At 37.0% G+C, this 11,123-nt stretch overlaps 1 pseudogene; it reads right to left on the bottom strand.

Moving 5' to 3' along the window:
* Nucleotides 1-3,878: 3,878 nt before the first annotated feature.
* Nucleotides 3,879-9,535, bottom strand: LOC141570556 (large ribosomal subunit protein uL24-like; annotated as a pseudogene).
* Nucleotides 9,536-11,123: the final 1,588 nt, after the last annotated feature.

Here is an 11,123-nt window from a genome sequence, read left to right as displayed (position 1 = left end):
AACCCAAAGACTAGCTTAGAAAGTGTGTAGCAGCAGAAACTTGGAAATGAAAAATAACTACCTGAATGACAGAATCATTACTTGAAGGATATTCTTCTCAAGTATGAACCCAAATTAACAAAATGAAAATTTACGTGTTGTAGATATTTATAATTTGGGTTGCCCAGTGTTCAAAAGCTTTTCCTTTTTGGGAGGAACCCTAAGATATTAATAGGGAAGCAGTCCTCTCCATCATGGAGGTGAAAAAGGAGTTATCTCCCTGAGAGCATGAACAAAGGCAAAAGCTAAGCACAGACAATCAAATGCTGCCAACTGGGACTTTAGATCCTGAGGGGGTGTTGACAAGGCTCAGGTCAATTAGGGATGCTTCAGAGTGGCTCTGCTGGGAGGAGAGTCTGGAAGGGTGAGGCATATATCCAATGACAGCAGAACCCAGCACAGGGGTTGGTAGGTATCCAGTGGTGGTGATGCCAGTGGTGGGGCGGTGAGTGCCTTGCTGGCAAGAGGCACATCCTGAGCAGCCTGTTCCTGTGGTGACAGCTCATCTTGGCCTTGCTTCCCTTGGGTTCTATCTGATCCATTTCCACCTATCTTTGATTCTAGAAGCTACCCGATACCCATCTAGTACATTCCATTTCTGCTTAAGGAACCGTAGTTGGTTTCTGTTATTTACAATCAAGAACCTTGACAAACATAATACTGAGTTTAGAATTCAAAATCAAGTGAGAAGACCTGGATATTGGCAATTAATGTCAAAAAGAATTAAGAATTTTAGTGCTCTGTGATGGAATGGGTGTCAGTAAAGTGGCTACAGTGGGCAGGACAAAGTTCAGAGGCCTACTTCTTCATTCTTCTGCTCTTGTTAACTACAGTACAGCATATTTTACTGGTCAAAAGGTTTTATTTTAAGGCAGACAGGGACAAATTAAAATGTGTACAGTTGGAGTTAAGTTACCACTGCGATAATATCATGAAGATGTAATGGTACAAAGACAGATGCAAAATGGCCTTAAAAATAAAACAATGTCCCCCACACAAGTACTTGGCTCTGTGTATGAGAGAAAATGAGAGCTGAGACTTTCCATATGGGACAAGGATGAGGAATGAGCGTTGTCTAGACACTAACTTCTATCGCTAGTAGAATGAGCCTAGAGGGACTATTTCTGGGGCTCCAACCAGACTACAAAACACTTTCCTCTTGGGGGCACTTATTCGTGGGGTGCAGATATTTTCTTCCCCAACAGTCTTCATAAACTAACTGACTAGTTTTATCAGAGACTCCAGATGACTCATATTTCTATCATGGAAGATACACAAGATCTAAATTTACTGAATGTTCCAAAGGTATACTATTGTATTCTTGCTTTGCCTTCTGGTTTCCAATGTGTTCAAATGAGTAATAAGCCCAAAACCCTATTCTTTCCTTGCAACTTCATAATAAATCTAAGATCAGTTCTATCATCAGTGTCTCTAAGGATAATATTGGTTATTTTGGATTAACTTTTTCAAGTAAGAAATAATAAATGTATCTTACACTTATTATGCGTATATTACTTGCATATTTCTTGCAACTTCTATGTGGTATGCAAGAATTGAAATAATTGAGGATATTTTGTATTTGTGAGAAATCAAAATCTCTGAAGGTAATTAAACTCTTTTGCTAGTGTGTATGTAAACTGGTTCTACCACTTTCAGAATCCACTGGCATTGAGAATTGAGAAAAATAGGGAAATGGCGACCTCTCCATCTTTAACTCTCCTTGGCAGAGCACGCAGGACCAAGGCTTCTCCATGGGAAACACAATCTGGGAATTCAATACTGGCAGGAATTAGAGAGTCAAACAAGAGCTTCATTCAGGCTCATGAGGGCTTCTACAAACAATACTTCTGTGAGGATCCTTCTGACTACTAAGCTTGCATATTAATTAGCTTAACTTCGTTTCTTGTTTTTATAGTTATGACAAATGATCGGGTTAAGCCATTCGCCCTTCTCCCTGTCCAGTCTTGTGACACATATTTCTGCATAGTCTGATTGAAGCTGGTAGAACAATCTGTACCAATAGAGCAGGCTATCAGCAACTTGGAAGGGGGGTTGGGAACAGTGGAGAGAGGGAAGCTTGGCTTATTGAGTTTTCTCTCTCCAGCACCGAGGACAGTCTCAAGCACAAAGTAGAAGACTATTGCATTGAATTGAATTAAAAGGAATGGAACTAACTGGCTCCTAATATCAAAACAACACATAAACAAGGAATACTTGCTACGTTTCCAAATAATTAAATTAATAGATAAAGCAGAGAGAGAAGCTGGGGATGTATTTTTCCCTGATCTTCATAGTATCACTTGATCCATTGTATAATAATTTATTAAGAAATAAGGGAACAGAGGAAGGTAACTTAAAGAAAGTCAATAAAAGCAGCATCTTTTTTATTCCTATCTTTACATTAGGTTTGTTGTTTAGGGAAAATGAATTGTCAACAATTCCAAAATCAAAAGCCACGAGACAGTTAAATTTATAATTCAATTTACCTAAAAGAAAAGAATAGAATTAAGGACTTCATTCTATTTCTCCTCATTAAAATTTAATTTTCCCTCTTTAAAAAAAATAACAAAATTAATCATTAATACAATTTTTTTAATGGAGAAAGCATACATACTAAAAATAGGAAATGGAAATGGATTAATAACCACAGACATGGGAAATTAAGACTTCTAAAAGCTGATTTTGCTCAGTTCTGTGCAAATAAAAAATTTTAAATGCACAAAATGCACGATTTTCTAGTCAAATATTAATTGCCAATGTCACCCTTAGATGAGATAGACAATCAAAACATAGTGATTACTACGAGAGAAATGTGGAAATTTGTCAACCTCCCTACGAAAAATAAACAAGTAAATAATGCCTTAGTCACAGATGATTTTACTAGTGAATTCGACCAACTTTTAAGTAATAGATGACAGCAAATGTTCTAGAAGTATATAGAAAAGAAGAAAAAACCCGAGGCCCTTATAATGAAGCCAGCCTATAACTGATACCAAAACTCGACAAAAGTAACACAAAACATAAACCACAGACCAAAAGCAATTATAAATATCAATGCGCAGACTCCAAAGAATATACTAGCAAACAGATTCAACATCATTTTAAATGACTAGCACACCTTGATAAAGATTCGTATAAGTAATTCAAAGAAGATCCCATCTTAGGAAATATATCTATATAATTCACCATGTTAGTGTTTAAAAAGAGAAAAATCATACAATCATCTCCATAAATGCTGAAAAGACATTTGAAAATTTCAACCATTCTTGATTAAAATGCTTAATAAAATAGATATAATCATGTTATATCACATTTGTATGCTATAACCAGAACATCTATGCTGTGTAGGGAAATACCAGGAAGTCTGCCCTAACCATTATAACCAACCACCACCATTCTGGAGGTAATAGCTTACACAGACAACAGAAATAAATGAGTTATAAAATTAGATTGTAAAAATAGAGTCTAGATTAATCATTATTTATAGATAATAATACACCTGAAAAACTCAAGAAAATCACCTGAAAAAGTATGACAAACATCATGAGTATTCACTAAGGTAATTATAAACAAAGTACATATAAAAAATCATTAGCATTCATATTAGGAAAGCTATATGATTGCCAATGTTTAACCTTTTTTGACTTACAGAAATGGCAATTTCATACGGGTCAGCCTAACATACTAATAACAACCAAATAGAAAACATAATGGGTAAAAGGGGCCATATGTAATGGTCACAAAAAAGACAAAATACTTCAGGATAAATTTTAAAATGTTCACAATTTATACAAAAAAAAAAACTTTCAAAAACTCTAAAGGACACAAAATAAAACTTGAATGGAAAAGCATATTTTCTTAGATAGGAGGCTTCATTATCAAATAAAGATGTCTGTTTCCTTTCAATTAATTTAGAAATTTAACATAATCTCAATGTAAGCACCAAGATAAATTTTTTAGAAGTAGAAAAACTGACTTTAAAGTTCTTATTGGAAAAACAAAAAAAACCTTCAAAGTAATAGTCAAGAACCTTATTTAAAAAAAAGGTGAGTAATGAGGGAAAATCAGCCCTACAAGATAGCATAACATTCCAGAACTGCATCTAAACAGTGTGCTTTGTGAATGAAATTAATGGAATAGATTCCAGAATCCAGAAAGAGACTTATACATGAAGAATTTTAGCATAATAAAAGTGGTACTTTAATTAAAATAGGAAAAGGATTGGTTATTCAATAAAAAAATGTTTGGACAGTAAACAGAGTATGTGAAAAAAATACTTCGTTCTACATACCAAAATACATTTGAAATGATCAACAGATTTAAATGTAAACAATAATTCATAACTGTATTAGGAAAAAAAACATGGAAAGATTTCTATGAGTAAATGCATAGGAAGTTCTTTGGAGAAAGAATTTAAGAAGTTCTTTGGAGGAAGCAAGTATTTTTTTAAACTCTCAGGGAAAATTAGAAGTCTTAAGAAGTCTTATTGGGGACTGGGAAATGGAAACCAAGCAAACTTCTGTCAAGTTTGCTGCCTACATAAAGAGTTGGAGACTGGGTTAGCTTAAACCTCAGAAAGTTTACTTAGAGGAAAGAGTGGGGAATTCCAAGCACTGTGTGCCTGCTTAATGCTGTTGATATATAACTGTTTTGCCTATTTCACAATCTCATCGTGCAGGTCTAGAGTGGCGAGAGGTAGAACCCAGATGTCAGCTGGATTACCTTCTTCTTTGAAATTCAAAGGAAATTAGCTTGCACTCTTGTGTCCCTCCTCAGAGAAATTTGGGAAGTTTATTCATTTCCTAATCACCTCAGGATTTGGGGAATTAATTCGATTTAGCAACTGTTCTGCCTAACCAGGTGCTGTTACTGTTTTATGTTGCTTTGTCCCAAGGGAGGAATATCAGCCCTTTCCCCCTTGTTCCCTTTAAATTATCGCGCACACAGGCATTTACGTATGCAGCAAACTTTACAGAAGGTTGCTTGGTTTCCATTTCCCTTCGAGACCCTTTTCACATCTTCCTACCTTAAACTTACCTGGGCTCCAGGGTTCTCTCCTCATCAGCTCAGTTCTCTTTTTATACAGAACTACTTTGACCTTTTCCAGGCTTGCCTTTGCATATCCCAGAACTCATTATTAGCATGGTTGACACAAACAGTGGATCATCTAAGGGAATGTGAACCTTGAGGCTGTCAGAAGTGCAGGTAAAGACTTCTTTTTGGCCTTTGAGTGAAGTTGGGAGCACATATTTCCCCAGTGATAGGAATCATTATTCCATTGTCCTTAGAAGGCAGAAGTGGCTACAGTTTAATCTTACATACTTGACTTCTTCTCCATCATAGAAAGAACCAGATTTCATGGCCATCTGGGTTACATTTTCCCCCTTGCCTAACATTATCCACTACATGAAAGAAACAAACAATTCAAAGGTGAAGCAAAACAAAACAAAACAACAAATTCATTATGGAGTTCCTAGGTCCTTGAGCAAGTGCTCGACCTAAATCCTGTTGAGCACATTTATATACTATTTCTAAATGTTTGGACCACTCAAAAGCTAGGAGTCACCGGCACGTGGTACAACTTCAAAAGTTAGTTAGGTTATTAGATTGACCTACAGCCATGTCTGGGCCAACACTTCAGTTACTGAAGTTTTTTCAGAGGATTAGGACAGGTATACGTCATCCTACTTTTAAACATTCTGATCCTGTATTTCTCTCATGTCTAGATAAGACATTTCTTTCCTATTTCTTACAGATAACAATCTCCCTATATTTTATATTGCTCAGTAATCTCAAAAGAATAAGGAACATTTACATTTCACTGTATTTAGACTATGATATGTACATTTATCAGTGTTGTTTGTTGTATCTTATTAAAAACAAACCACACTTTGGACTGGTAACTCATGCATACAACTAAAAATTCAGAAGGCACAAAAGACTAGATAGCTAAAAGTGAGTCTCCCTCCCCATTTCTGTCTCTCTGTTATCTAACTTTCATTTGCAAAAACAACTTGAGGATTAGTTTCTTATGTTTCATAGGTATTTTATTCTACCCCCATGCCCACAATAATACACATTCTCTGTACTCTACATCCTATACGCTACACATACTGTTCTGCATTTTGGTTTTCACTTAATCATATAGCGTGGGGATTGTTCTATACTTGTACCTAGAGATCCGCCTTATCTTTTTTTTAATCTTTAAGTTGCATATCATTCCACTTTATAGAGGTAACATCATTTAATTATTCCCAATCAATGCCTATTTACATTGCTTATAATCTTTTGCTGTCACCATTTCTTTTTTTTTTTCATTTTAACAGTTTTTAATGAAAGCTGTATATAAGATTAGCTTATTCCTGCATCTTCTCAATTGTTTCTTCCTTATATTTGCCCTTTTCCTTTCCTACTTGGCGAGACGTGGCTTTCCGTTCAAGGATCTTTCTGTGGTCTTTGTCCAGCTTCAGTCTAGTGATAACCACCTTGCTGGGGTGAACGGCCACATGAACTGCCGTGCCCTTCGCCTTCTCCCGCTGCACTTGTTCAATGTAGATGACACATTTCTTCCTGTAAACCTGGACCACTTTGCCAATTTGCTGCCCTTTGTAGTGTCTTTGGACAACCTGAACCTCATCATCCTTTCGGATGGGCATGGATCGAACACTGTACTTCTGTCTCAGCTCTTTGGAAAGAGGAGAAGACATAATCTTCCTGCGAATGTGGGAAGGTGCATTGAAATGTCTTTTACGGTTCTTGTTCCGGTCAGAAGTCACAAGGGTTGAACTTCATTTTGGCTGCTGGCGCTTCAGCGATGGCCACAGAAGGGAAGAGCTGCTGTCACCATTTCTGCAATGAATTACTTTATATGTAGATCATTTTGCATGTGTGAGAATACCTGAAGGATAAATTTGTAAAAGCAGAATTGCTGAGTTAAAGGGTATGGGTATTTTAAATTTTGATAGCTATTGCCAAATTGCACTCCAAAGGGGGTTGTTCCTATTTGTGTTTCCACTAGCAGACATTTGAGAGTAACTGTTTCTTAGTGTCCTGACCAACAGAGCCTGTTACCAAGCTTTTTGAATTTTGTCAATCTTATAGGTGCAAAGTGGTCTCATATTTTCAGTTTAGAATCTTCTCCCTAAATGATTTAAAATGTCATTATCATATTCTAAATTCGTCCCCTTGATGCATTTCTAGGTTTGTTTGTTTGTTTTTAGTTTATTCCATTGGTCTCTCTTCATGAACTATTACTATAATGTTTTGATCACAGCAGCTTTGTGCTATGTTTTATTCTGTAGTAGGTCTAATCACTCTTATTACTCTTCTTTGCCCTAAGAAATTTCCTGGCTATTCTTGTTTTCCTTTATGAATTTGAGAACGAGTTTGTCTGGCTTCAAAAAAATCCTTTTGCATTTTTTTTGAGATTGCATCACATGAATAGATGATTTAGGGATGTTCTTACTCATTCGTTAAAGCTTCTCTTTCATTGAAGGCTTACCGTTTCTTGTCCATATCTTTTGAGTCATGTCTTCGTTCAGTTTATAACAGCCACATCTTAAATCAAATGGTTTCTTATTACTCACAGCATCTTTAGAAACAGGGAAAATAGAAGATAAGGGATTAGCCTAAGAGTATATCTGATAGAAAGTCCTAATCCAGTTTTATATCTATTGTATGTGGTAATGCCTCACCAGATTTTACGCAAATTCAAAAACAAAACAAAATTTTCTACCAAGGATTAAATTTTCTGGTAGCAAAAAGCTAGCAATATGCAAACACAATTCTGCAGTGTCTTTTGTGCATCATGAACGGTGGCCAAGCACTGTGGAATGCATTTTGATCATAGAGTAACAATCTCAAAAGAATTTTGAAACCAGAGTTGGCTTGAATGCTGTACAATGACACCCAAGATCTTGGCCTATTTCCCAGATTTTCCCTTTTTGGTTTTCTAGCAAGTTTGGTCATGCTTGGGAATTTGCTGAATACGGTACTTGGACCAGTGACTTCCTAAATGTGACACTGGGATCAATGGCATTTGTCTGCCCAAGGGTTTTAGGACTATAATTTTTAGACATACTGCAGTTCTCTACTGAACTGGTGTTCAGCAAGCCCTGGCACAAGGGTGCAAACAGAAAGGGAAGTTGGTGAATTGATATGGAAGGTAAAGACCTGGAGAGAGAATGTTCTATTGTGAATATTGAGTTACATACCTGGGCACATTGGCGTTCCAGCTGGAGTATCGTCAAGTCTTTAAGTAAATACCTAATGGATTTATAAGTGATCTTTATGCCACCGGTGACAAACGGCCACTCACTAAAGGTAAACAGTTGAGTATCTGTAGCAACCAGGGCACTTCCTGCCATCACCCTAGCTCAGTGAACATGGGAGAGTGGAGAAAGAGCCTGCATTAGTGACTGAATGACTTAGGACACAAATATGTGTTGACATGTATGTTGACAAGTATGAGCGTATTTTTGGATCACATTTCCAAAACAAATATTGTTTTTATCATTTTGTTCTAGTCAACACTTTTCTCCTCAATGCCACATGTAACTGAGAGCCAACTTACGTAAAATATTTTTTAAAATGCATAGCAGCATGATATACATACCTAGGTAACGTCTGAGGTTTTTGCCACCACATGAATGAGAACATTCTTTAGCTTGTTCCTCTTCAACAAAAAGACTACTGTGTTCTAAACTAGAATGTTATGCAAGAATCTGAATAGCATAGTTTACTGAATGCTCAGCCTGTTTAGTGACATACCAAAAAGTAGGACAAAGGCTAAAAGCAAAAATGTGGGGCAAGTTTTAAGCAATGAAGTGAGAGGCATATGGATGATGAAATATTTAATTATCAAGGCAGAGACCAGGTTGTAGAATCTAGCTAGTAAAAGTATAAAGATGAGCTGTGAATGGGAGCGCTGTTTGATTCAGTGATCTCACTGGTTTGTGGAGCCAAAATCATGAAATTAGACCTCTCTGAACAGAGTGGCGATGGTATAATGGTGCCAATATCACTTGCCTTTTATTCCCACTATAATGGCAACACCTTAGGCTATAAACTATTTATACATGAGACATTAATGAAAGGTCAGGCAAAATGGGCAAAAGAAAATTGATACAATAAATTAGGCAGATGACATATAAAGTTAGGAAAGCATTTTCAAATCTAAAAAAATGACAACACAAATTTCATGGTTCTCCTTATATTAACAGGCTTTGTCTCAACCAAGTCATATGAGGAATACTTTTTACAAACATGACTGTGCCCCCGAGTCTTAAAATTTGCCGTATTATTAAATTCCGTGGTTACAGGACTCAACAAATCTCAGATAAGTGGAACTCTGAGTCTGACATGCCTCTTGGAGAAATGTAAATGATTTAAACTAAAGGGAATTCTAGTTTCTTTTGATGATGATTTTCATTTCCTTAGGGAACTCTGTACAGCTGAGAACGTATACATACATACATACATACATACATACATACATACATACACACACACACATATATATATATATATATATATATATATATATAATTCTAGAGAACTGTCTGAAAGATTTCATGGTTTCAAATCTGGAAAAGACTTCACACCATTAAAAATGTGTTTCCAGGGTGATTATGAGAGCTTACAATGTGGGATATTTTCAGCCTTCTTACACCTAGGGAAGGTGGATTGACCATTCCCAGGACCATTTTAATCCTGGGTAAGACTGTTTAGCTGCTGTTTGTACTGAAAGGAATACAAGTAAGAGTACACTCATTGGGCAACTCATTGTCAAGACATCAGCCATTCTGCTCACAGCCCTGAAGGAGGCAAAGCAGGATGTGACCACCTTGGTTTATTCTTCTCATGAAATATGCTCATTTCTATCCCACTTGCAAGCACTGTGTTGTTTTTACCAGCACTCAAGACCATGGCAGGGGAGTAAGCTAGAATTTTGACTGAGTTACAATTCTCAGGCCTCTACCTACAGACGTGTATGTGGAGTCTGGTACTGAGGCCCACCTAGAACAGATATCGCTGGGAGAGGCAGCAGAGCACAGGTTTCAGCATCCACCCAGAGCCGCTCCACCATCATCTTGTAGCCGTGTGACCAGGGTCTGTTTACCTAAACCTTTCTGTGTTGCTTGGTTTCCTTGTTGAAAAATAAGGTCTAACAATAGTATTTACCAGATGGGGGTACTGTCCCCATTAAATGAGGGAATACATCTGAAGCATCTAGAATAGTGCTGGATAAATAGCAATAGACAACCAATACATGCTAATGATGATTTTAATAAAAGCCACACAATTGAGGATTTAATAAATTGGGCAAGCTAGTAAGCATCCACCCTTATGTACATAGATGTATCTTTAAATCGTTTTCCAGTTGAGAGGGGAAAAAATGGGCAAAGAAATCTTTGAAACAGCAGGTGGTAGTAGCAAATCTTTACAACTATATGTCCAGTTGAGTCAAATTCCCAGGCTTTGATGTGTCAGAAACAAGTGTTCTCCAACTTGGCATTACTGTGAGGAGCCGGCTCAGACAGCCCCCCAAAAGATGCCACCTCAGTCACTCCGGCGCCTGAGCAGCTTTCTAGTCACACTGCCTGTGTGACCCCCTACCTCCCAGACCCGCCTTTTCCCTGCGCTGTGCTGTGGTATCCTTTTCCCACTGAAGTCATTTTTACAACACCTGGTCAGTCAACCATCAGAGGCAAAAGTTTTGTGTAAGGACTGACCTTGGGGAACATTTATATATAGGTACAAACTGGTGGTCTTTAGCCTCCAAAAAAATTGCAGTCCCAAAGCTAATAGCTATTTGAAACTTATTATTCCCTTCTTTATAAACAAATCACAGAGAAAAGTTACAGTGTCTTTCACAAAAGCAAATTAGTTGACTATCATTTCCCATGAACCCCATCTTTTTCTCCTTTGCGTGTTTTCCCTTCCATTATGCTTCAGTTGCAGAGAGGGTAAATCATAAATTACTGTCTGCTATAGAAAGAAAATAGTCTGCAGCTGGGCGGAATTGGAAAAGCACTATGAATGCAGTGATTACTGATTTCAAAATACTTTTAAAAGTCCAATAA

The sequence above is a fragment of the Rhinolophus sinicus genome, linkage group LG03 (genome assembly GCF_036562045.2).
Source record: "Rhinolophus sinicus isolate RSC01 linkage group LG03, ASM3656204v1, whole genome shotgun sequence".
NCBI classification, from domain to species: domain Eukaryota; kingdom Metazoa; phylum Chordata; class Mammalia; order Chiroptera; family Rhinolophidae; genus Rhinolophus; species Rhinolophus sinicus.
This window is presented reverse-complemented; position numbering and strand designations above follow the sequence as displayed.